At 37.6% G+C, this 25,581-nt stretch overlaps 1 protein-coding gene and 2 long non-coding RNA genes across 9 annotated transcripts in view; 2 read left to right on the forward strand and 1 right to left on the reverse strand.

Annotated features, from left to right (window-relative positions):
• Positions 1–25,581, reverse strand: part of Dop1R1 (Dopamine 1-like receptor 1) — a 129,311-nt gene that overhangs the window by 21,876 nt on the left and 81,854 nt on the right. The gene's annotated exons all lie outside the window — the stretch shown is intronic.
• LOC136999762 (uncharacterized) overlaps positions 11,102–25,581 on the forward strand; it is a 60,094-nt gene continuing 45,614 nt past the window's right edge. The window contains exons 1-2 of the long non-coding RNA XR_010890080.1: positions 11,102–11,748; positions 12,005–12,050. This is a non-coding gene — a long non-coding RNA (uncharacterized lncRNA). The remainder of the gene's footprint in view (positions 11,749–12,004; positions 12,051–25,581) is intronic.
• LOC136999765 (uncharacterized) lies at positions 24,086–24,624 on the forward strand. Its single transcript, XR_010890083.1, has 2 exons — positions 24,086–24,350; positions 24,453–24,624. It is a non-coding gene; the product is annotated as an uncharacterized lncRNA (long non-coding RNA).

Here is a 25,581-nt window from a genome sequence, read left to right on the forward strand (position 1 = left end):
AGCTCGCTAAAAATTCGAGAAAAACTTTGCACCGAGTTTCAAAGTGTCTATCGTGAAAAAAGGAACTTTGGCACATCCTTCATAACGGCTGAAAAATCGAATTCTCCCGATTGTAGATCTAACTTTTGGCCAACCATCGCACGATTTATTTCCGCCCACTACTTTTTTTTCGAACAACAGTCACCGAACCGACATTTCAGCCCCTTGAGAAATTGGATCTGCCGCGGCACCCCTTTTCCGTGCATTTATCTTGCGGAACGTTATTTCTCATCTCGAAGTCAACCTCTCCCTTTTTTTCCTATTCGGACGGAAGACGCGATGATTCGCTGATGACATGCATCATCCACGAAAACCCGGTAGGAATTTTTGATACACTTGATTTGAGTTTTTCCGCAACCTACATTTTATGACTTTTGATTTCCGCCAGTCGTTTTTCATAGAGATTTCTCTAACTTGATGTAAATGTATTATCGATCGATTAAGAAATATTGTTATGTAGGTCAATTCTTCTGGCTTCTAAAACAGTAAGTTCCTTCCTACATTTATCATACATTTATACCTTTGTCTCTCAAGAACGGAATTGTAGAAATTAGCAATGTTATATTTTTCAATTTTGACAGAGAGAAATAATTTTATTGTTTTATACAATTCAATTTTTTATTTATTGTTTTATACAAATTGAAAAGATTTGGAATAATTTATTTTACCATCTATCGATCATTTATTTCGCAATTAACGTCTATCGTAAAAGTCTAGTCTAATATCTGTCAGTCCATCAGTCTTAATGTTTTTTTCGTTGAAAAGATGAAGCCATAAATCATGTGCTTATAGCAAGAAATTTTTTTATTAAAAATATTAATGAAGCGAGTAGTAATATAAAGACGTAAAATTTAATTGATAAAAATATATTAAAATTCCTTGCATATGTGCCTGAATTTACTGCGATATATTTAGCACTTTTAGTATCAATAAAAAGATAAAAATGTTTTAATATCTGTCGCATTTCTATCGAGTAACTGGAAATAAAAGATTTATTTGCAAATCATAAATTTGTGAACGCATAAAATATTTAAGCATTGCTAAAAATAATTTTAATAATAGTTTTTATATAATTCAACATAATTCTATTTATAGAAAGAAAACTGATTAACTGCAAAATTGAGTTGCATTATTTAGCACAGACACACCGGTTGTTAAAGTAATGCATAATGAATTTCAAAATGAAATGATAATTATACATATAAAGTAATATATATTTTATCACAAATGATAATAACATATTATAATGTAAATAATAATCTAACCCCACTGTGTGATATAATAGCTGACTAATCGTTCCACCGTGTTTCCGATTCATCGGAAGGATATTATATTACTATCGCCCACCAGCGAGATCAAAATACGATATTCCATTTTCGTCCACGGCAACATGTATACGCAATGCGCGTTAATTGTCGCGGAGTGCAAACGTTTTTACAAGAGACTTCGGTCTGCTACCTTCCCTGGCAGCGGCATACAAAATTCCATTTTCCAAACGAATACGTTTTTCAATGATAAATGAGTGCAGTCACGCGAAGATCGAAGTCATCGCGATCAGATCCTACAGTGACACATATTACTTTTGCAAAGAGAGCGAGTCTCCTGCGGAAAAGTTATTTGCAACTTTCCGTTTGCTTTGCGGTATGACGAATTTTTAATGCTCGCTGCGGGTTAGAAAGTTTTTACGTCTCAGCGGCAATTGATGTCGCTTGGGACGCGAGATTCTTTCCAAGTTGCATACGTAGCTTCGTTTCAACTTCTACTTTCGAAATGTCGTTACAACAAAAATAGCTGAGATATCTACATCGACGTAAGATAAACGTTTCGGAAAAGTAAATGATGAATTTCCTACTCTTTAAAAATAATATTGCGTAAATAAGTTATATTTACACGATGGAATATAATTTATAAAACTCGGTCGCGACGACAATCCGGAGATTACACAAGACTAATAGAGTTATTTGCTCTTTAAACATAATTTATAACATAAACAGAAAAAGAGGAAAAAAATTTATTTAATCAAAGTTCAAGCTACATTAATTTCAGCACAAATTACAGCGTATTTGACTGCAAATAAAAAGACTCTGGAAAGGTTTAATCATATCGCGCAAAATACATCGATACGTTTAGGTATAATCCTTCGTCAATAGTATACTATTCGCAGCGGCAGGAATTTGGTCGGGGAATCCGAAGGATCCGAGTACGGAAGGGCGCATGTTCGCACTAATTAGGCCATTTACGAGCTCGTTTGTCACGGAGTATGGGGCGCGTACTGGTAACATCACAGAAGCGACCGGCCACGACCGCGTACTACACTGGCAGCTGAGGCCGGCTTTCCTAACAGGTTGACCTCTTATCCACTAGAATCTAATTACATAACGCGGCCGGCCGACTTCGTCGTCGACGTCAATGTCGACGTTCACGGTGGCGAAAGAAAAAGAAAATCGAGCCAAAGTGCAGGGGAAAGGTCTTTTACTGCACACACGCTGGTAGTGCGTCGTGGTAGCGTGAGAGAACGGTTCCACGGCTTTGATTATTTAAGATTTAATCACGAGCCGATGGCGAGTATCTTCTCTTCGCCGGCTAGTTTTGCGAGAATAGAGGTTTCGCTCAAATTTGGCTTAATTTTTCTTTAGAAATCTATATGTTACGCGCAATGCATTATGTAAGATGAGGCATGTAACTTTCTGGATTTAGTGCGAGTTTTAGAATTTTTATTGCGAACAAAAGTCGTTCGCGCGCGCTGCATGGCTTCGAATTGCGTCATGAATAACATTATTCACGCTTTCGAAATCATAGAGCGTTCAACGGTTTTCGTTTAGAAGAGTTCTGTAGCGTTGTGAGAAATCAGTTTAATATTCGTTTATGAAAAATATGCGTTATAAAATATTTTACTATTTTTCAATATTATTTAGTAATATAAAACGCAAGACACATGTTTTTCATCGCGCATATTGCGCGAATAATACGTATTTCATAAATATCTGTCTGTTTCATAAATACCGGGGGAAAACAGAAAAGAAATGCGTCTCTGGCGGGGCCGAAAATACTTTAAATAAATTAACAGCGCGCTCGGCGTGGATGGAGGTCGGCTGCACAGGGCATTGGTCGATATGCCAACGTCTTCTCGCAGGCGGTGCACCTGAGGTCATACGCCAGCCGGCAGGTTAACCTGCATCCTCGACACGATGTGCGGCGGCGTTTTGTTTCGCGGCAGGCAGGTAGTTCACCCCCTTAGCACCGTGTTTCGACGCCGACATTTTATAGCGTTAAGACACTAGAGGGTGGAAGCATAAATCACGTCTTATTTTATGGTGTTTCCCCCGCGGGAGTGGCGCGGGGTGTAAGTAGAGTTCCGGAATATATTTCTTCCGCACGGACAGTCCCCGTGAAACCAGATCGCTGCTGTGCAAACCGAAAGCGGCGCGCCATCGAAAGGGCGATTCACCTCGGCGACCCGGAAAAAAATTAATACGGATTTTATTTTCGCGCGCGTCGCCGATGACACGAAATACACAATCCGCATGTGTGTGAAAAAATCACGTTTCCGCGACGTCAATCAAATCCATTTCACGTTACACTATAATGGTTTCGTCGAGCACTATCCATGTGCTATTTTGTATATCGATCAATCTGGTGTGGTGGCAGCATGAAGCGTGACAAAAGCAAATTGAAAAGATAGGATTGATCATATCGTATGAAGGCGCTTCCCTCAATTGAAATAAAGTTGAAATAAAATTTCTTTACTGAAGAAAGATATTGTTTCGTTTCAAGGAAAGTTCAATCGAGCACGAGTTGAAATTTCCAAGTGCTGTGACTTTTTATTTGAGAAATATAACATTTGTGACAAATTGTCAAAAGAAACGACGAAACTAAAAGGCTTTCCACTAACATCTACTTTTCATAATACCTTTAACTAATCGATTAAATTTTTCTTAACTTGTACAATAAAAAATAATAATAGAATATTCTCACTATTAATTTTTATAGTTTTAAAAAACTGATAACTTTTCAAGTTAAATCTCTTTCGCATATATCTGTAACCGAGATATTTCATCATGCGCACCGTCGCGCAGCGCAAGCTTGTTTCGCAATGCGAGCGAGATTTTGCACGACAGTTCACCTCGCCTCGGGGTGAAGGTTTGCATTCGCCTGTTATGTTTGCATAATCGTAATGTAAACTTTACACTTGAAACTTCCGTCTTTATGAAGTCGGAAACTTCGGCAACCGATGCAAAGATCGTTCTAACATTTGCAACTGGAATGATGAAATCACGCGCAGTCGTGACATCGACAGGAAGAACGACAGTATAAAATTGCAAATCTTTATGTTTTGTAATTTGTATTTTACAGCTTCAACTCGATAGGTTGAAATTTCCGTTATATAATCTTTATTACTTCAGGCAAGATTCTCATCCATATGCGTGGCAAGTATGCATAGTTTATTGATTAATTTGCAGCTATATATGCGTGTGTAAATGCAATATAACGTACACACGTATCGTTGGCATTCGAACCTGTCGTTACACGTTCGCGAGAATTTCTGAATTTAATTGAATCATTGGAGAAAATCATATTCTGAAAATACATTTTGAAAGTAATTTTCAAAAAGAATAATAATAAAAGATACACGTATAAAAAATAAAATAATGACATGCAAAACAAAAGTAAAATGTATCTTGTTTGCATCTCTTCAAGTAAATTAATATCAAACAGCACTCGCGTTCATTACGGAGAGAGAAATTGCGTGTACATCTTGTGACATTTTTCTCATTCGTAATTCATACCGCACACAGTGCAATAATGTCTGAGAGAATTATGATTCCACCTAATCATGGAAAACGTGTATAAACGGCATATATTTTTTTACAATGTGTACTATGTATGTATAACATTGTTTATTTCTCCATTACCGCCGCTACCGGTATTACAGGAAATTGACGAAATAGCGGCCATTGTTTACTGTACGTATATTCAGCAGATTAAATTTCCAGTCGTGGACAGGAGCAAGTAACATGCGTGCTTACATTTGCAAGAATTTGCGTGCAAAGAGCTGACTGCGGTATCTCACGAGATTTTTGCAGAATTAACAAGTCAGATTCGTTGACAAAATATTGCTCGTTCTTAACACGCACACGCGCGTATATGTATGCCTTACTGCGCAGCAGACATGTGTGATAGAATAAATTTTTGACGATATTACGGTAAGCGCGTTAAATGTTCGCAGCCGAGCGCTGCCACTTCTCGTTGCGATTGTAGTTTTAACAGCGCAAAGCTTTCGGCGTACCGTAAATGCAGCGTTGAGGCTTATTAATTTAGTTCGCCGAACGGAGTTAAAGTGGCAAACTCCGGCCTTCCGACGGTACGAGAGAGCGGCTAATCTCGGTAGAGGCATAATTATAACTGCTCCGTGACGTGCTCCACGAGGTGGAGCAGAGCTCATTAATATTCCACTCGCCGCGGGGAGTAAGTATGTAGACGCAAGTAGTACGTGCGTTACGTGCCACCAGTTAATTGTTAAACTCCGTCACTCGCGCCGATGATGCCGCACAATTCTTAACATTTCTTTCGTGCGTGTTTTAATTAGAGACCATGGGTTGATTCTGTTGAGTATTCATCACGAGTGAAAAGTGGCAGAGCAAACAAATGTCAAAAAATGATACTGATATCGCGCGAATAATATTTTTATATCATTTTCGAGTTTTATTAAATTTCAATCTATTTTAATAAATATTTGACAACAGAAGAAAGCGGCGGACGCACGACAGTTTCACATGAAAAAAAAAATATTGTTATATTTTACGTACATGCTGAAATGAAATTGATGACAATTAACGCGCTTCAATAATAAATCAATTTAACGTAGTTCGCAAAACTAAATATTTACTTTTATAACATCGATCTCTATTGTTGCTAGAATTAAACAATTCGTATATATTTCTATCGTAACATTGCGGATTACACGTGTAGGATTACGTCGGCATTAAAGCATTATGATTACTCCTTGTAATCAGGTGCTCTATTATTGCCAAAGATAAACGCATCGTCACATCGTGACGAGTTTGCAAAGATGATTAATATCCAGCACGAAGCATGTAGCTTTGGATACACACCATGCCATGCTGAATAAATAGGAGTGGGAAGACGAAGCGTTACAGTTTCAAAGGAGTTTACGCAAACAAATCATGTCCTTCCACTTTGACGTCATACTAAAGTACACCTCGAAAATATTACACAGACTACTGATTGTACTTCGAACAAATTGACGTTTATTATTTCATTGTCAACGTAATTAGAGATCTCGTTTCAGATCAGGTTACATTTTTTATACGCGTATTTTTAATCTCTCCTTATTAAATTGAAATGTCAATAATCTCGATTTAGTACTTCGCGTATAGTATTTCATCTCATTAATAACAGACATTTATTTTTAATTATTATAAATTATTATGTAAAAGTACAATAAGTTATTAAATTTATAATGTTAGATGTTATCAAAACAATTGTCCGAGCACGTGTTTCGTCGCTCTCATCTTTATTTTTGTTTCGCCAACATCAACTGCTGCCTCGTGCTTCTCCGCAGAAAGACTTTTATGAACTTTGCATTATAACACGACACACGATGTATACAAGATTCTTCTATAATATCGTGAGCGCAAAGCGTACGTTAAGCCCGAAGGAACTTGTTACTTGAGTGCATGCATACTTGACATCGCAATCGTTGCTCTACAATCTTTTCCCTCTGTGCGGAATGTTGATAAATTAAAGTTCGTCATCCTTGCATGCTGCAGCTCGATTTCCAATTCAAATTTACACGCAATTGAGACAAAGCGAAACGTTTCATTTTGTTTAAATTCGCGAAAATGTAAGATGAAGTCGCTAACATTTTATCCTTCTTATCGAACTTAATTGCGTTGAAAAATTTACGCAAAAAATTATATAAAATACAAATTTTATAAACAGCTATTTCGACATAAAAAGCTGTTTTGTGCCTGTGAAAATATATGATTGCACGTTGACGAAATATAGCAGAGAAAACACCACCCAATAATTCAAATGACACGAAGATAAGAAATTTTTTATATGTTCTTTCACAGCCGGGCAGGGCAACTCGAATAAAATTTGATCGTACTGTACGAGTACAGTGATAAACTTTTTATGGTACAGCAGATGGGCAACTAAAACGAGAAATAACGCAGTAATATCATAAGTATCGCTACTTCGCGACTTCGTAAAAATATTATTTAATTGCATAAAATTCAAAGATCGAAGAATAGCGACAAATATAAAGAAACCTGTATGCAAACGCGCATTAAAGTCTGTAACTTTTTAGTATCTTTAAAAGCAGCGCACAAACGAATTTTAAGTTTTCTTTACAACGATTTTCCGAGTTAGAAGTTTTTAAGCCAACTTTGATGAAGTCTATTAATACACATAAATTCGAGGAAATTTAAAATACATGTCTGTTGATGTAAGACGCGCTGGCGGCTTTTAAGTTCGAGCAAAAAGTTTGATCGACGGTAATAGTATCTATTAACTGTTCGGCGGCTTGATATCGACCGTCGCGAGACTTCGGGACTTCATCTCGTGCGGGAAGCGACGGCTGCGGCGCAGTGCATTTTCTTATAATACCTGCCTCAATTCTCGTATTGATCCGGCGGATTTGTCACCCTAAAAATAATGTCGCTCATCGATTCACGCGACAATGTGTAGTCCCTCGTTATTAATTAATATTCGCGCGTCTCCGCGGAATCCCGTGCATCCAGATTATATGCGGGTTTATCGCCCGCGGTGCTAAATCGGGCATCCGCGGCATTCGCGGATGTTAATGAGACGAACTTTCGGCGGAGTGACGTGCTTGCATAATTCAGCGTTCGCTCGCGAAATCGAGTTCAGCCGAACGAGAACTTTTTCCTGTTCGATCTTTGCGTCGCAACCGCGCCCGCTTTTAAAATCCCCTTACTTTGTGCGGGCGCGGAATTTAATAGCTTTACTGAAATTTTCACTAAGAGAGAGAGAGAGAGAGAGAGAGAGAGAGAGAGGCACTAAGAGAGAAAGGACAGAGAAGCATCTTAGAGTTTCGAGTTCCAATAAAACGAGGGTGCTCGTAAAATGCTTCTTTCCTTTGGTAATAAATCCCTCAGTATGAACTTTCCTCATGACTCGAGCCACGCAATTTCGAAGCTTGTCTATAAAAATTCGTCAGACGACAGATTATTAAGATATTAAACTACGTTTGATTATAACCTTGGTACTATAAGCGCGGGAAAAATAATATCGCGGGATAAAAAGTTGCACAGCTTTTTAAGTACGTATTAAAAACTTTTTCAAAATTTTTAATTACATATTTGCTTTAATAAATTAAAATGTGTGTGTGCTGCAAAATAACTGATATAATAAAATATAATAATACGATAGAAATATCGTGCAAGGGAAGTCGAATAAAAAGTGAAAAAGTGGATTTGTTATAAATAAGGCGCGTAGTATGCAAAACTGGCACGCGTGCTATATTGGCGTTATCTTTAATCCGATCTGCGATATTATCTGTATAATTTATGTGAAGTGCCCTCTTTCTGTCGAAAGGAATACTGACAGGAGCCCGTCCTTCCATCCCATTTCGTTGGGTTCGATTATGCAAACGTTTATCCGTGATTTAGGGGATGGTGTACATTAGGGGATGGTATCTGAATTTCAACTTTTTTCCATAAACATTTCAAGAAGTTCAATCCAGTTCGGGAAGTCGTAAAATATCGAAATTTTTACTTTACGTATCGAAAAATTTTCTTTACAGTTTTGTTACTTCATTTTCGTTATTCCACGATTTATCGGTTAATCTTCATCGTGAAAAAATGCTTGTCGCATAAATTGGAATACAGGATGTAAGATTTGTCAGGAATAATCGCGGTATCGATACGTAATTGGTCTTCCACGATATTATCTATCTATTAGTAATAGAAGCGCTATCTACTCTTCTCGATTTCCGACTTTAGCTTCGATTATGCGAATGCTTATCTACAATGCCTATCTACCATTTGGCGAATATAGAGATTCCCCTTTTCCGGATCTCGGCCGGAATAAAAAGGACCTCCCTCGAAAAAATTCGCACTGCTATAAAAAATAAATCAGGATTAGAGTGAATTTTTAAGATCATGAGATACTCGACGCGGGTGTCAATTTCCCCGAAACATTTTTCCATAAAAAAAACGTGATAATTTTGGAGTCGCTTGGAGCAACGACAGTTTAAATGCTAAGCACGGCAGAGTAATAAATCATGCAATATGCGCCGGAACTTTGTTCGTTTACACGTCATCCTGAAGACTCGGAGAAATGCAAAACGGAGAGATGAGGGAGATTTGCGGAGGAGTGACGACTAATGTCACGCGGGAAGATTGAAACTCGCGCGACGTAAGATCTTCGTTGCTTCGAACTTCGCCGAGTTGCAAACTCGGCGGCGGCGCGTCTACTTCGCCGAAGGGAGGAAGTTCGTTCCCCGTTTTTGTCACAAATTGAAAGTGCATTTAAAAAGTTGCGATCGCGCGCAGCAGGCTAAAGTGACGGACGTTTAAGAGATACTTTTGAAACTTTTTGAAATATCTCTCCGGTTTACAAATTACGAATTTAAACATTAAAACAATATTTTCGCTCGCGAAAGACAAGCACTTCCGAAATCATGAAGCACAAATATCTCACATATTTCTCATTTTTCGCTGCAGCCGCGTAGGTATTTTTCTGCTTTCGCAAAAGAAAAAAAAACATAGTTATTACGTTCCGATATATTTACCGTATATTTTCGGAGCTCAAATTGCTTTCAGGTGTATAGGTAAACATCTCTTTGTCGCGCGACTGTGAGACCGAAGCGCGGTCTGTCTCTGTATAAACAAACGGAAAAATATTTCGACTATCGAAAATATTTTGTCCCGTGCGCGCTTTGCCGGAAATTGCAAAGCTGCCGACGAAGCTTAACGAACCGCGAACCGCAGGCTCAAAAGCCATCTATTTCCGGAACGTTCATCCACTCTTTATTCGCGACGCATCTGTTTTCGCCAATCAATTGCGCATCGCCGATTCGTAGGGCCGCGCGTGGGTGTTGTCGCGGACACGCGAGGAGCGCGCTCCCGTCTGCGGCACGCACGTTGCATAGACGCGATGTTCACCGGACGGCCGGGGTATATATTTGCCAGCGGTAAGTAACATGACGTATTAAACCGGGGCATCGAATGTGGGCGTGAATGTGTGCGAACAGGCTCGGCCCTGGCGCTGGCGGGCTCAACGGTAGATGCAATCCACCGGCCATATACGGAATTTCGCCTTAGCACGCACGTCATGCATCGGCCGCGAATGCGACGTAGCGGGAGCACGTTCGCGTTCAATGCACTTGCGACGAGTCGCAAGGAGATCCGTCCGCTGGTCACTTCGCAATTCGGCCCGCATTCTTGCTGCATAGTTAATAATGAACACGAGAAACACAATTGAGCACGATTTACGACCGCTTGCTTTACGATTTGCTTGAAATACGAGGTTCGTAATAGAGAAAATGTATTCGATTACATTCAAATTAATAATAATTAAATCATTATCGGACGCAATATTTAGATGCACATGTTGCTGCGCACGCCAATATTCAAATTTAATCCTCTTTATTTTGATTAAATTTAGTGTTTCGTTTAACGTCATACTTTCTCCCGATATAAATTTTCAACAATTTTCTCTCGATAAAAATTTTCAACAAAATTAAAATAGCGTGAGCAAAATGTTTAACAAAGCATTCGTTCTATTAGAACAATAAGCATCTTCTGGCGTGTGTAAAACAATTATAGCAACGCGTTCATATTTACGATGCAGTTGACGGCAACGCATCGCGGGAAGTTTGGTGAAACTACATACGTTTTCGCTACGTCGTTTTTTGCCGACGCAAAACTGACAGAAACAATATAAAAACAACGCAAAAATGTTGTACACAAGTTGTGCATTTTCACCGGCGGAGGATCCCGTTTTGCAGTTACACGCTCGCATTTCGCAGTTCTATCGGGCTAATATTGCCCGACATCGTATTTCTGCGCTCCCAAACGCGTCGAGGCGCAAAAAGCACAGGAGAGATACGAGACACGAGAAGCGGTCGAATCTCGATCGAGCGAAAAAACTCGATTGGTTATATTTTTTTTTTTTTCCAGGCGCCGATTTCCCATCTCGCATTCTCTCACGTCGCCTCGCTGCCTCGTCTGACAAGCATCTATTGTTTTTTCCTCGCGATGCTGCGCGATGCACGCTCGGTGATTGCGCGTCGATGCAGCTCGACACGGCGCGGCACGGCGCGGCGCAGTGTGCATCACGAGAGCCGAGAATCCGCCGTGCGAGGAGCGTGTGCGGGCGTGTGTGTGGTGTGTGTGGCAAACTGCACGCTAGATTAGTATATCGACCAATGCCAGCCATTGATCGACGCCTAGGCCGCGGGACACGACCTACGCGCGCGGCTAGATAAAGCTACATGCATTATGCATGCATACTGGATGCACGTACACACACGCACACACCCTGAAAGGCGTTAGCGATACGTTCGGCGGAGGCTTAAATTGCGCAAAATTTCAAATGAGAGTGTACGGTGAGGCGAGGCGGATTCTCGGCCGTTTTGACACACAAAATTCGCCGAGGAAAGCGACACGCTTTATGACGAGCTACTTTACGAGGAGCAATGACACTTTGCAAACACATGTACGATATTACAATATATATATATAAATATTGCTCCCGTATTATTTATATTAAAAATTCTTTGATCACTTAACTGAAATATTTGACGTTGTAAAGTTTTCTTGAAATTTCCATTCTTTCCAAGAAGGTGATATAAATGTTTATTAAAAGCTTTCTCTCACATGATACATTCAGCGTTCCGCTCCATGTATATCGAGTGCAAAGCTATGCAACGACGTGAGCTAAGATGCAATCTAAGTATAATGATTTTTTTTAGGACGCCATCGCTTCGAAACGACGTCGTTATCATCAGCGAGCGTAACGTATGTATTTTGCAAGCTCTCGCCTCCAATATTTTCCACCCGTACACCTTCTTGTCATTCCGGCGGTAAAATCAATATACCGATATCGCTTCTGTTAACTTTGATAAGAATGCAAACTGATTTTATATCGAAGACATTATTTGCAAATTTTTCAATGCGACATTAACTTACTGAAATTAACACGTTCTTCGGAAGTATATTTAAATTTTTAAAAAATATAAAAAAATTATGAAATTTTTTTCAATGTTAACGTTTTATGGCGCAATATACTCGTATATAAATTACTTAATTTAAAACGCTCTCTCGGAGCGAAGTTGAAAAGAGCAAGCGGCGAGCCGACGATTAACTACGCGGGGCCCGGTTTCATAATGGCGCGATTACCATGCAAATTTCAGGAACAACCTTTCTGATAGTTCAATCACAAGGTACGCCGCACGCAATTGTACATGTACCGCGTCGATGCTAACAATAAACGTACTCGTTTCGCGAGTGCATTCAGTACCGGAGTGTGTCGGTCAGGTTTCATCGACGATCGATGAGCCGGTGTGCGAAATTTCTGCTCCGAAAATCGGGATGTTTGAATGTCAGGGACGTGAGGCAGCGTGATTAGTATTTGTTTGCGCAACAAACCGGGCGCTCGACGAACCGGGGGTATTGTCGATAGCGATATGATATAGCGGCGCATATTGATACGATAATGGCTGGCTCATCCGACGGATTGGCAACGTATTCATGGCTATTTGCGGATAAGCAGCATATGCTGATACTAAGTGTCCTATTGTTCGCACGTTCATCGATAAATCTAATTATTAATCACGCGGAAAATTTAAACAGAATTATACTAACACGAATTACGTTCCGATCGAATTGAAAACTTTACAGATTCGTTAGTGTCGTAAGTTTGACACAAATTGCAATAAATATAATATCGCGAGGAAATTATTTTACATACAAACTTCAATTTGTATTTAAAGAAATTTAAATATTCCTGCAATTTATAGATTGCATATTGTAGAAAATATCGTAAAATATAATAAAAATATGCATTTTAGTATCTAAGTTTATAACCAATATCTCTATCTACAATAGTGTGATCGTTATAAATATAAATGGAATATTCTGCTATTCGAATAAATTCCATTCGATTATAAAGATAGAAGATATTGCTATTTTTATCTTGCAAATTCCTTCAAATTGCAAAAAATGTATTTCGTTAAAAGCATTCTTCACATTCTTCACAAAGACTGTATTGCAGAATTTTGTACAATCTGAAAGAAGGGAAAAAGTCAAATGCAAAAGTCCTTTTCTAGCTGCACGCAAATGTGACTTTTATAAATCTCGGTCAGAGATTCATAACGCATCGGAATGAGAAACTGTGACCAACCAGCTTTGCAATTATGAAAGACAGAAATTATTCCAAAGATTAATAGTTGTAAAGTAAATGAAAAAAAAGTAGCTTTGAAATTTTAAATAGAATTAATTCTGAACAATAAAAATATGTTTTATATACAATATGCAATATCATATATAAAATAGAAATATAATCCTATCACAAATTTTTGATTATTTATAAAAATATTCATTTCAAAGTCGTTTTGCTGCATAAATGAGATGTAATCGTTTGTATCAAAGCAAGTTTTGTAAAAAGATATATCTAATATCTTTTCATTAGGCAACATGGATAAAGTAATCGAAACATTCGCGCGAGTTTCTCATGCATGCACACAGCAAGTGCTATTGTTCACTGACCATTCACGTCCGCATCGCGAACACCACATTCCCTTCGTGATTTTCGCTCTGCGCGTTATTGTGTTCCATTCTCGTAAATCGTAATCTAGAGCAGCGGTACAACCGGTTGCACGAAGATACGCATAGATTTCTCCATAAACGTAGATCACCGACTCGGAAACATTGAGGCGTGATTAATGCACGTTAGCGGTTCATCATGACGATGTTAATTTCTATGACAGGCGAATGTGGCTCATGTTTCCACATCACGCAGCTTGAATATGGCCACTGTTACGTTTAACAACAATTTCATCTATCAGGACAGATGAGTTGCATTATAATTCCTGCTGTTGATAACCTAATTTGCATCCGTGGTTCAATTTTTTCTGAGATTGCGTTCGAATTGGAAAGACGAATAACCGAGTTACGCTTCTTCGCGTAACGTGAGAGAATGGGTTATTTATTATAATGATAAAATTTAATTAATTTTTACAATACATTAATTTTCACAATCAATACTCTCTTATTATTCAAAATAATTCTATTGTTCCGAAGTGTAAAGCTCCAACGGATATCTGTATTGCACGGTAAATGTTAAAACGCACGTCTGCAACACGCGCGGGAGAATAATTAAATGCTAAATCCAGCATTATTATCTATTAAACATTAGTAAATACGCATTCATTAATAATTAATTCTAGTCATGTCACGAATGGAAATTACAGCTTAATATATTAACACACTGCATAATTAGTGAACGTTTTGTTACACGTACATAATTTATTTCTCTAAACTCGTACGTAGCATTGTAAATTATGTAATATCTGCTAGAGCACAGCGAAATGTTTTCGTCTGATTAATTAGCAGCACGGTCGATTAATATTCTATACAGACGCGTCACTAGATTTAAGACATTGTGCATCACTACGTCGCAAATCCCTTTCAAGCGGTGTCTATGGCTTTTTACGAGTGCCGGGGCTCGACGTCGAGCGCACTAGACTGAATTTACGAAGGTACTTCTGCGATTCCACGACAACGAAGCGCGTAATGCTCTTGCGCACAATATTATACGGCATCCATTGTGCTGTAATTACATCAATTCTCTACGCGCGACGGGCTTCTTTCAAAGTTCCACGCGAGGCGGGTCGTATTGCACTAAACATGCCCGCATTGCTGTATATTCATAAAACAGAGAAACTTATTAGCTGCCCATAATTGCGCTATTTTCGCACAAAGATGATCGCGACTGCCGGTTCTAATTATTTTGAGGAGGAGACAAAAAGAATAACGATGCTCTCCGCTTCTCGTAACAAGCTACGGAGCAATGAACAAATAAACAACTGACATTTCTCACTTTTGTCTCTCAATGTGTGAATAATATATTTAAATTAAAAAGAAAAATTTACGAATATATTTAAAATAATATATTTAAATTGAAAAGAAAAATTTACAAATATATTTAAAAAAAGATATGTTCTCTCTGTGAGAATAAGCAAATAATTATGTATTAATTCATCTTTGCTGCCTGTAATCTTCAGATAGAAACTGACGAGTTTTTAAAGAGAGAACATATGATATGCTTTTTAATATAAAACATAAGCTTAAAATCTATTTCACCGCAAAGACGAAATTCCATCAATTTCGAAATATAAATCTGATGCATACAAAATATTAATTCAACCGATGCTAATCGATATTATTCAATAAACTTGGAAACCGTCGTGAATGCGTTTCAATTAAAGGGAATACAGGATTTAAGCAGGCTTTGCCACGGACGTCAATAATGTAACTCTATCTGTGCCGAGATAGATAGATAGAGAAAAAAAGGTGTCATTCGAGATCAGTTTATTTATAAAAAAAAAAGGAACCATTCCGTCTCGAAGCTCCGGCTTAAGTCTTATCCTCTCCCGAGGAAGAAAGGAAATGAAATATCGGACATCTCAATACATCCACCCTCGTCGTATGAGAGTTTCCGGCCGGAGTTTTCTAAGTAAATTTAGTTAAAAGATTTACCTTTCGGCTAAACAATCTCCATATATTATGGATATTTTCTTTCGACGCGAAATACGACAAAATCTTTTCAGTCATGAGTATCTGGAAAAATATGCAAAATGAAGAACGAAATGAGGACTTGAGAACAAGATTGAATAAAAGAATCCTTTGTAGTTCGTCGAGAAGATCGTGGATGAGGAAAAGTATGAAGTCGGAGATATTTGAATACGCGCGTGTGTATTTCACTGCGTTTACGCGATTACAACAGCGAAAACGGGCCGAAATAGGTGACAAAACGAAACGATACGACACGATCGGCATCGACGAAATCATCGCGCTGCCATTTGTCTTCGGATTACGATGATTCCATTTCAGTTTACGTTTATTATGCAGAATGAAACGCAATTCCGCTGTGTACATTCCGGGAGCAACTTTGTGCGTGAACAAAACAGCACCGCGTCGCACGTGCATGCACAATCGATGCCACGTATGACAAATAGTCTCGCAAATTGCCGGCCAGTAGTTTATGGACAGTATAATGACTATTGTAAAAAGATCGTTCCCACATCACGCGGACCGGATTTCCGAGATGGTTTCCTGACGTGGAATTTTTGAGCCGCGGGCGAACGCGCCTCTGAAAACATGATTACATCGCGTGTTAAAAAATAAGAAAATATATTTTTATATTTTCACAATATATATCTCTGACTTCCGTTGCACACTAAATTAAAATAAGTTATGTGTAATTATTAATAACATTATTACTTAATCTTTTAATTTATTAATACCAAAACAACTCGGTAATTAATACAAATAATATGAATGTAATTATCTCTGAAGGTTATTTCTTATTATTATTCATGGAACTTATCACTTGCTCTTTCATTGGAGATTTAACTGTAAGATAATATATCGCTGAACAACATTCCGCGAGACGTTCAGTGTTCTCTTCGCTGTAACCGATATCTATCAAACGTCGGAAGCGATAGAAATCGCGATGGTTAGCAATATCAGTTTTAACTCGTGCTTTAGTCAAATGCCTGTTCCTGCTCGAATCGATTACGTCGGAAGAGAAGGGTCGATAACGGCACATCGCTCGAGATAGCTCGAAAGCCCATGAGAAGAAGAAAGGGAAAACAAAAAAGAATAGAATTCGATAGTGAGTTGAGATAGGAAGTGGTGAGAATGGAAACGCAGAAGAGAAGAGGGAAACTCAAGACACATGGTTCACGGTCGCAGATGTGAAAAGATTTTTCCCATTGGAAATTGAAGCGAATATAGAGCAGATATTCTATAAATGGCGAAAAAATAGCTTTCTAATCTCGATCATAGATATTGGTTCTCAAGGAATTGTTAAATAAATTTGCGAGATCTGTTCCTAAGATTTGGCGATGTTTGCGATATTTTCTGAAACTTCCTGAACTTTTTAATGTCCATTCTAAGACGTGAAAGAATAACGGTTGATTATCAAGTCGCGGCTGCAAATTAATTAAAATCTCTAAAGCTAATAGAAAACTTCCAAAAGCATTTTAAGATGTATAAGCGATTTATTATGCGCGAAGAATTGAATAATACGATCTAATATATATTTAAATGAAATGCTTAATTAATTTAATCCTCAAAGAATAATTAATATATTTTTATTAACCAGAATGGAAATTCATTGTTGCTTCTGCAAAATTGCATTATTTACAGATTATGTTGTTATCTATGCAGAGAAGATTGCGATATTGCATAATCCATCGTAATCCAACACTATACGCCGATGTTCATGTAAACGCAGGTATAATTATATTGCAAGCAAGAAGGATCTCTGCGTAGAATAATTATCAGGCTAGTAATAATTAATGTATTTTGCCGGCGGTGCGGTGTCAAAGGGGGAGCAAAGGGGGAGCAAAGTGCCCTTCACGACCTTTTAAGGTGCGTGATAAGTGTGTACCGATATAATATATTACGTCACGGCGCGTTAAGCTAGTTTGTGGAACAGGGAGACTATGGATTTACCGACATGCTCGGCTGCATTAAATTTCTTTCGTCATAACGACGCGTTACATTTTACGATAATGGGATATAAAGACATTTACGCGCTGTAATTATTCCGAGATTAATTATTTAGTGACCACAATTTTATGGTCTTTCTATGAGAATAAATATTGCAATCTAAAAAACATAATCTAATTTTTCGTAATTATTTTGAGAGAACACATTTTACGAGCAAGCAATTTGCATGCTTGAGAAAATTGTGTGCATTTATATTTCGAAAAGGATTTTTCTTTCACACTTTACGCAATTTTTAAGATGCTTAAGAAAATCACGTTGATAAATTTACTTAATCTCTTCATTAAGGAGCAACATCTTCCAAAGCTGAGATTTCTTAATCAATCTATTCAACGGCAATTCTCGCGCGCAACATTTAAGTCCGTTTCAAGCGGCATTTGCTGAAATCGCATGGACGTGAAATATAATGGTATACGTTTTTTTTGTGCAAATAAATACATTTTCACTAATAAAAATTATGACGTGAATATCGTTTCATTTATAAAATACAAAACTCTGACTTTAATTAAAATATTAATATTTCGTAGATTATTAATAAAAACTCTCTAAATTTTTATTTCATTCCGCGACCTGCACCGAGCGATCCCATTTCTCATGCAAGACTGGATAAAACAGATATTTTAAATAGATAATAAATATTTTATGAAAAAGAGAGATGGTTGAAAAAATATATTCAAACATTGAAATAAAATATAAATACGCGCACACCGACAAGATAAATTTAGCTGTGATATTTAAACAAATAATACATAAATTACACTCTAATTAACTTATGTTCAAAAAAACTTTCGCATTATCGAAGCTTCATCGAAGTTTAAAAGTAAAAACAAGAAATATATTTCAAAATGTTTTGATGTACAGACACGTTATAAACCATATAAAAAAATAAATCTCTGAATTATCTTATAAAAATATCAGTTTGTTTCTTGCCTTTATGTGCGTTTAAATTATGTAGGAAAAAATCAACAAAATATAATAAATTTTTAATTTTCCGATGCTTACTGAAGCGAATTCTCGCCATTAAATCGTCTCAACAATACCAGGTGGAAATATTTCCTTCCCATGGTAGTTTAGCTTATTGCGGACTATCATTGTTGTACAACCTTGGTTGCTTATTACTAGTCCTTCGGGACCTGCGTGGCTCGCATAAGGATAGAATTTCATGCGCAACGTAAAAAGTCGCAAAGGGCTATTCATAAAAAGATGAAACTCTACAGGGAATGCGTAAAGCAATTTGTTGTATCTTAGACCTAATAAATGCTATAACCGTTTATCAGTTGACTTTTTATGCAAGAGATCAAAATGCAATTATCTGATAAAGAAAATATTTTTTCTTATAAATATTTTGATTGCAATAATAAGATTCAAATATCAAACTTATCTAACAAAATAAAACTGTAGTAAATTGTTTTAAAATATATTCATGCATTTCGAATACGGTTATTTTTAATTTTACATAAAACTGATTACAATATATCCAGTTTTATTATTAAATTTTGTTCTGCTTTTAATAAAATGTAATTATTATTTTATTTTGCTAATAATTACCATTTTTATTATATTGTCACACTCTAATAAATATACTCAAAGCAATAAATAATGTATAATGATAAGGTCTGTGAAACTGGCACTGCAAAATGCGAATTTTTATAAAACTTACGACATCTGGATTATCCATAATTTGACCATATTTTTTTGGTCCTTGCTTGCAGAAAAAAATTATGCACAAACAAAAAATGCATTTAGATGTACTGATGGCAAAATGTTATCCATTTTTCTATTTGTGCTATTAGCTTTCTCTGCAAAATGAGCAAAAAAATTATGTATGAACAAATTGTGGAAAACCCGCATAAATTTTATAAAAATTCGCATTTTAGAGTATCAGTTTCACAGATAATGATAAATGTGTAATTGTACGACTGTTAATGCAAGAGACAAACATGCGTAAAATTAGTGTAATTATATATGAAATTTATTATGCAAGATATTTATCGTTAATTAATGAAGATTATTAGTCTGATGGAACAGTTATCATGAGAGAGAAATAATTAGTCTCTTTAAATGTTATCGGATAATTAAATTATTAAAGATGTAATTACTGACTATTATGGTTTACGAAATTTGATTTATTCGATCGTCCGAAAGCAATTAGTTGAAATCAGGATTTTGCGTGTTTAAGCAAGATAGATTAGTGAAATAATTCAGTAAAATTTAGTGATGTCATCATAAACGTATGTCTTCATAATCAAATACAAATGTTCGTGATGCTGTTGACTCGAAAGTTCGCAACGTTTCGCAAACACTCTGACAAAGAGTTTTCTAAAAAAAATAAACATGTCACTTTAATGTGATGCAAAATAGCCGATTACTCGAAGACTTTACGCGAAAGTTCCACAAAACTGAAACTTTCAAATACGGTCGTTTCGTACAAAACGAGCCAACGTTACCGCAAACATGAGCGACACCAGCTGCGCGTTTTATCAACTAGCATTCTCGATGCATCGTTAGCTGAAATTTTCATTCATGTTACGATTATAGCGTGGTAGTTCGAAAATCAGCATATCCGCGGGATGTTACGGTGCAGTCGTGCGAGTCTACGCGCGCGTATATTCGTCGTGATTACCGGAAATTCGTCGCGGCGCGCACATCCGACGGATTTGCTGAAATATTGTGTGCGTTGACGACGTAAACGGCGCGACGCGTGCGAGCAATGGCGCGTCGTCACGCTGCGGAATGTGTGCATTCATCTTCCGTGAATCGCCGATTCCGAAAGGACGAAAGACAATTATATTCGCCCGACAATTTGCAGGGATTTGAATCGCTCGAAGGTACGCTTGCCGCCAGCTGTTACATGTGTATGATTCGATTTTATAAACAAGGGTTGTATTGTAAGCGTGCGATGCAGTGGATTTGCGTTTCGAAATCCGCATTTAATTTGCGAGGATGAGAACAAACGAGGCTTTTAATAACTAATTTTTGCGGTCGACTTTCGCTTTTATCGAAAATCTGTTTACGAAAATTTCCGGGCTGAAAATTAATCATGTTTACGCATGTACATTGAAAAGTGGAAATAGAGTTAATAAAACTGAATTTTAAAATTTCTGATATCATATATGTTGTGGAACATAACACGTATACATTATAATATGTAACGCAAATTTTCCATTAAAATCTTCATTAAAAGCCGAGGTCACACAATAATAATCACATAAGCCAATAAAACGATACAAGTGCTATTATAACAAAGAAATTTCGAAATGTAAAATAAACGTTCGTAAAACCTGAAAACGCGAAACAGTCATGTTTACCATTCAAACATAAAATGTATTTTAATTTTTTGGACGTAAAGATCTGCTAGCTTTTTTTATTAATGCAACATTCTCTTATAATACTTGTTGGAGCAATAAATCAGAATGCAAAATGTCGTTTAATAATAATACTGTGAAAAAATCACAAGGGAAAAGTTGATCGATCCAAGACACCGCGAGACCATTAAATTCCGGTGCAATTTAAGACGTTGAGTTCTCGCGCGTGAAATTGTTTCTTGAATAAAATAAGATCTGGATAGTTACAACTTCATCTATAATTCCTGCCTGTGTTTGATCAACTGCGCAGCAAAGGCGAAGTCCACCTCGAGACTATTTAATTTTAAAAATAAAAAAAAAGTTTTCATTTTCCCTTAATTAAGCCGAACACTCCTCGTAATTAAATTAGTCTGATACAAAAGAGCTTTCCTAGATCTTTTATTATGCCTGAACGAGGATGACATTTTGGAACGAGCAATTCATTAAGCGATGAAGAATTAAAAGGTCGAGACCGAAACATCGCGTTCGTGTTCGCGTTAACGTTGCGAATAAATCTGGATGATTAATTATGTCAACATTAAAGTGGAGATCGGCGATATGTCAGATATATTAAATATTATACATCAATAATTTCGACTCTAACATTCATTAATCACCAATTGGTCAAATCAATTATTTCCTTCAAACATTAAATGGAAATATTATAAATTCTTTAGAATTATTTATTATTATTGTAGAAATAGAAATAAACAAAAAAAAAACTATTTCAAAAAATAAACACACAACAATTACGGATTCGCGAGGCTGCGATTATTTGTCTGATAACGATGAACAAATACAGTTCTAAACGTCGAAGCGGTCCTTCGTTACGTCGCAACGGAGGAGGCTCTCGACACCGTCGCAAGTCGTTAAACTTGTTCTTGCGCGGGATTGTCAAGATCTCTTTGCAAAGCCCGGCCGTGAGAAAATAGGTGTCGCGATGAATTTGCATAAATTGTCACGGACGCGATTAATCGCCCGTTGCCCGAGCACCATCACGAATAACGTCGGCGATAACAGCCACGCGCGCATAAATCCGTAAATCCCCCGGACAATTTAATGCGTCGGCATTGTCACTCCGGGAAAATCCGACGGAGATTTCGCGCCGCACCTTGTACAACCGTGTCCGCGTGCGCGCGACGTCGTGAAATTGCTATTGGTATTAGCCGCCGATATAGACGGACTTCAATCAGAGAGATGTACACGAAACAGGCGGCGCCGTGCAGCGCGCCGCGGTATATTCAATGCAACTTTATTTTATTATAATAGCTTGTGAGATCCGCTTTTAAGATTATCAGATTGCCAAGAGACGTCGCTTGACTGAGAAAAGTACATTAAACATAAAAGAGTTAATAAAAAAGAAGCTTTCAAGCTTTAATGCTCAAGTAATTTATTTTGTAATGGCAATATTTTTTTAAAAAATATTGAAGATAAAAAAACGGAACTCAATTCTACATTTCATAGATCGCCATTTCACTAAGGCGTACGAGCGCATAGTGTAACCTTGATAATGCGAGGGTAAAGGAGCTCAGCTTTCCATTATTGCAATCCCATTTATTCAACATTGGGAATCGCGTGAGCTTTGTGAGAAGAACGAATGAGTAATCACTTTTGCGCGTTAATACAGTCTCATGGATCGCAGATCGAAAACGAGGGCAATCCTTGGAAACCTGAATGTTCTCTTAGCGGATGAATAGCCGGTATTTCTAACATGCCAGATCATTGGACGACTCATTCAAATTCACGAGGCGCTAAAATGGCACGAATTCGCACGATTTATTACGTGAACTGTTAAAAAGCGGCTAACGTTGATCTATTATTTTTTATCTCCTTCTTTCGGTGACTTAACTTTTTTAAATACACAGCGTAAAAGCTAATATACAAGAGAAGATAGTCAGACACGCGTCTAGCTAAGCTGCATCATAATTAAATGCTGGATATAATTTAAATTAAGTTGCCACCGTAGCCTTAGCTATTTCGCACGAGTTTCGGGCGAGCTTCTTTTTTCACTGGCGGCGGTGCAATTATCCTTTTTCTTCGTTATACAAATTAATTTTTCGCATGCGCGCACACAGGTCGGCTTCTTCATCAGAGTCGGTGTCCTGCATGCGGCCTAGGGATGGTCGCTAAATAATCGCGTTGCTCGTCTCGTCAACTTTTCACGAGCTCGCCACGAGCGATAAAATACGCGAACAATGCCAGGTGTTTCCCGCGGCGAATAATGGAAAGTTAAATTAAAAAGATGCCGGAGGCTCGAAAATGAGAGAATATCTCTATTCTTTAACCCTTACATACCCCTTTTTTCGCCGCAGGCGGAGCGATAAAAGACGTTTTTTAAACGTTCTCTAAAAAACGTTCGTGCGATATCGTAATCCTTCTTTATTACGGCACCGATATTGTACACCATGTTGGGGATGCTATTACAACGTCGCTCGTTATAACTGATAAATTTATACGCGTTTATTATTATTCATATTTTCGTTGCTCCACGTTTATCAAACCATGTAAATTTAATCAGTGAGAAAAAAATTACTACCTTATATTCAACATTAACATTCCACCTCCTGCAAGTCTATTTCAACATTTATATATTCTGGAAATGAATTCTTTTTAATACCCCTTGATTTTAATTTAATTTTCAATATGTGATTTTAATCTCTCTCTAAAATTATATTCCATTTTAATACAACAATTTGAATACCGACAATGCCGAAACAGCAATCAGCAATCGCGCGAATCGAATATCGGATCTTACCGATTCCATATCGCATAACAGAGCCGGTTATCGAAGATTACGCCAATATCGCGCATTTCGTCCGGTGCTGTGACCACGCTTCACACGGTTAGCCAATCAGCAGCACTTATCTTTATTCATGTTTGCTTTTGCCATCGTCGCATCGGCGGATTGTTGATATAGCGGTGGTAGTTCGCGCGTGTGAAGTTGTCGCTTGGAGGGTACTCACGGACCCAGTTCCATTTCCAATCGTGACCAGTGAGGGGCTTGCTTCCCTAATAATGGAATTTCAAATGTCAATAAAACGCTCGCGCCGGATAGTGTTCCTTATATCGAATTCGCTTGCGGAAGACCGACCCCGTTCTGCTGTCGAGTTTCAATTGTGTTGAGATCGTCGAAATCTTAGAACGCAATCCGAGCGGTCTATTTTCAAGAAAAATTAATGTAAGATACTATTTTTATTTTATTTGACTTATATTATGTCTGTGTTTGGAATTTAAGAAACTTTGGAATTCACTTGAAATCATTTAATACGATTTTATGCAGTCAAGCCAATCGCATGTCACATTGCTCGAATTCTGAATAGAGTGCCTTTGAATTCCTGATGAATGTGTAATGGAACTAACAGACATTAACGAGAGGATAAAAACGTCGATACTAAATGAATGAGTTGAACCGACGAACATCGAGTTAGCTGGAGTACATTCAAGCAAAAATATGCGGGCTCTCGAATTGACAGAGAGTGACGTTTTATCGTGAACGGCACATCGGCATAAATACACGAGAGCAATCCAACGTTCTTTACGCAGTTCTGTTTAACGTCTTTTGTGCCTCACATTTGCGTGTTCGTAAAAAATATATTTAAATCTTATCATCCTTCAAATGTTTAAACCATTTCGATTTTAATCTCCACAAACATCTACAACGAGTGATTCTCTACAAGTTTATTCTACTTTTTCAATGTAAATGTTTTATTATTTTAAAACAAATAAAATGTGTTATGTACTTCACATTTAATGAGCTTTATATAGGAAGACGAGATCTTTTCTAATTTCTTCTGTATCAAAATACCGTGAAATACCAACGCCATAAATGCCAACCGCGCGACCGCGGTGGAATTTTATCTGACTTTTCTTTTTTAATTAAAACCCCGCTGTTGTATCGTCACTCTGCCTTCTCGCAAAAAGACATTCACGAGCTGCGCAATTTTCACGGAGGTTTCAATCGACTGTCATTAGCGTCGCGCGGTCGCCAACTATACGTCCAATAATGCTTTTTATTGGTTTGCAAGCGTGAAGTCCAAGTCACGTAGAACATGTACGTCGTTTTTCTACCACACGAGTGGTGTTATAGAGACCAAAGCGCGACTCGCGAGAGAGTCGCGTGCCAACTGCGACTGCACGAGTTCCGAACGGAAACGCGTAGTAATTTCCGCATGGAAGCGCGTTTTTACGAACAAAAGTGAGTTTGGCGAGGCAATTTGTCGCACGAGTCCACGAATTCGATTTGCCTCGTGCGTAATGCATGTAACGTAGTAATCCATTTATTATTAACGGTCGCGTCGCAACCTAGGTAAATGTATCTCCGCGAAATCGTCGTATGTGACAACTCGTCGCATACGCACCAGCGCAGTTAGAAATTAGAATTGCGGGAATTAGAAAACTTTCGACACGAA

The sequence above is a fragment of the Linepithema humile genome, chromosome 4 (genome assembly GCF_040581485.1).
Source record: "Linepithema humile isolate Giens D197 chromosome 4, Lhum_UNIL_v1.0, whole genome shotgun sequence".
NCBI classification, from domain to species: Eukaryota; Metazoa; Arthropoda; class Insecta; order Hymenoptera; family Formicidae; genus Linepithema; species Linepithema humile.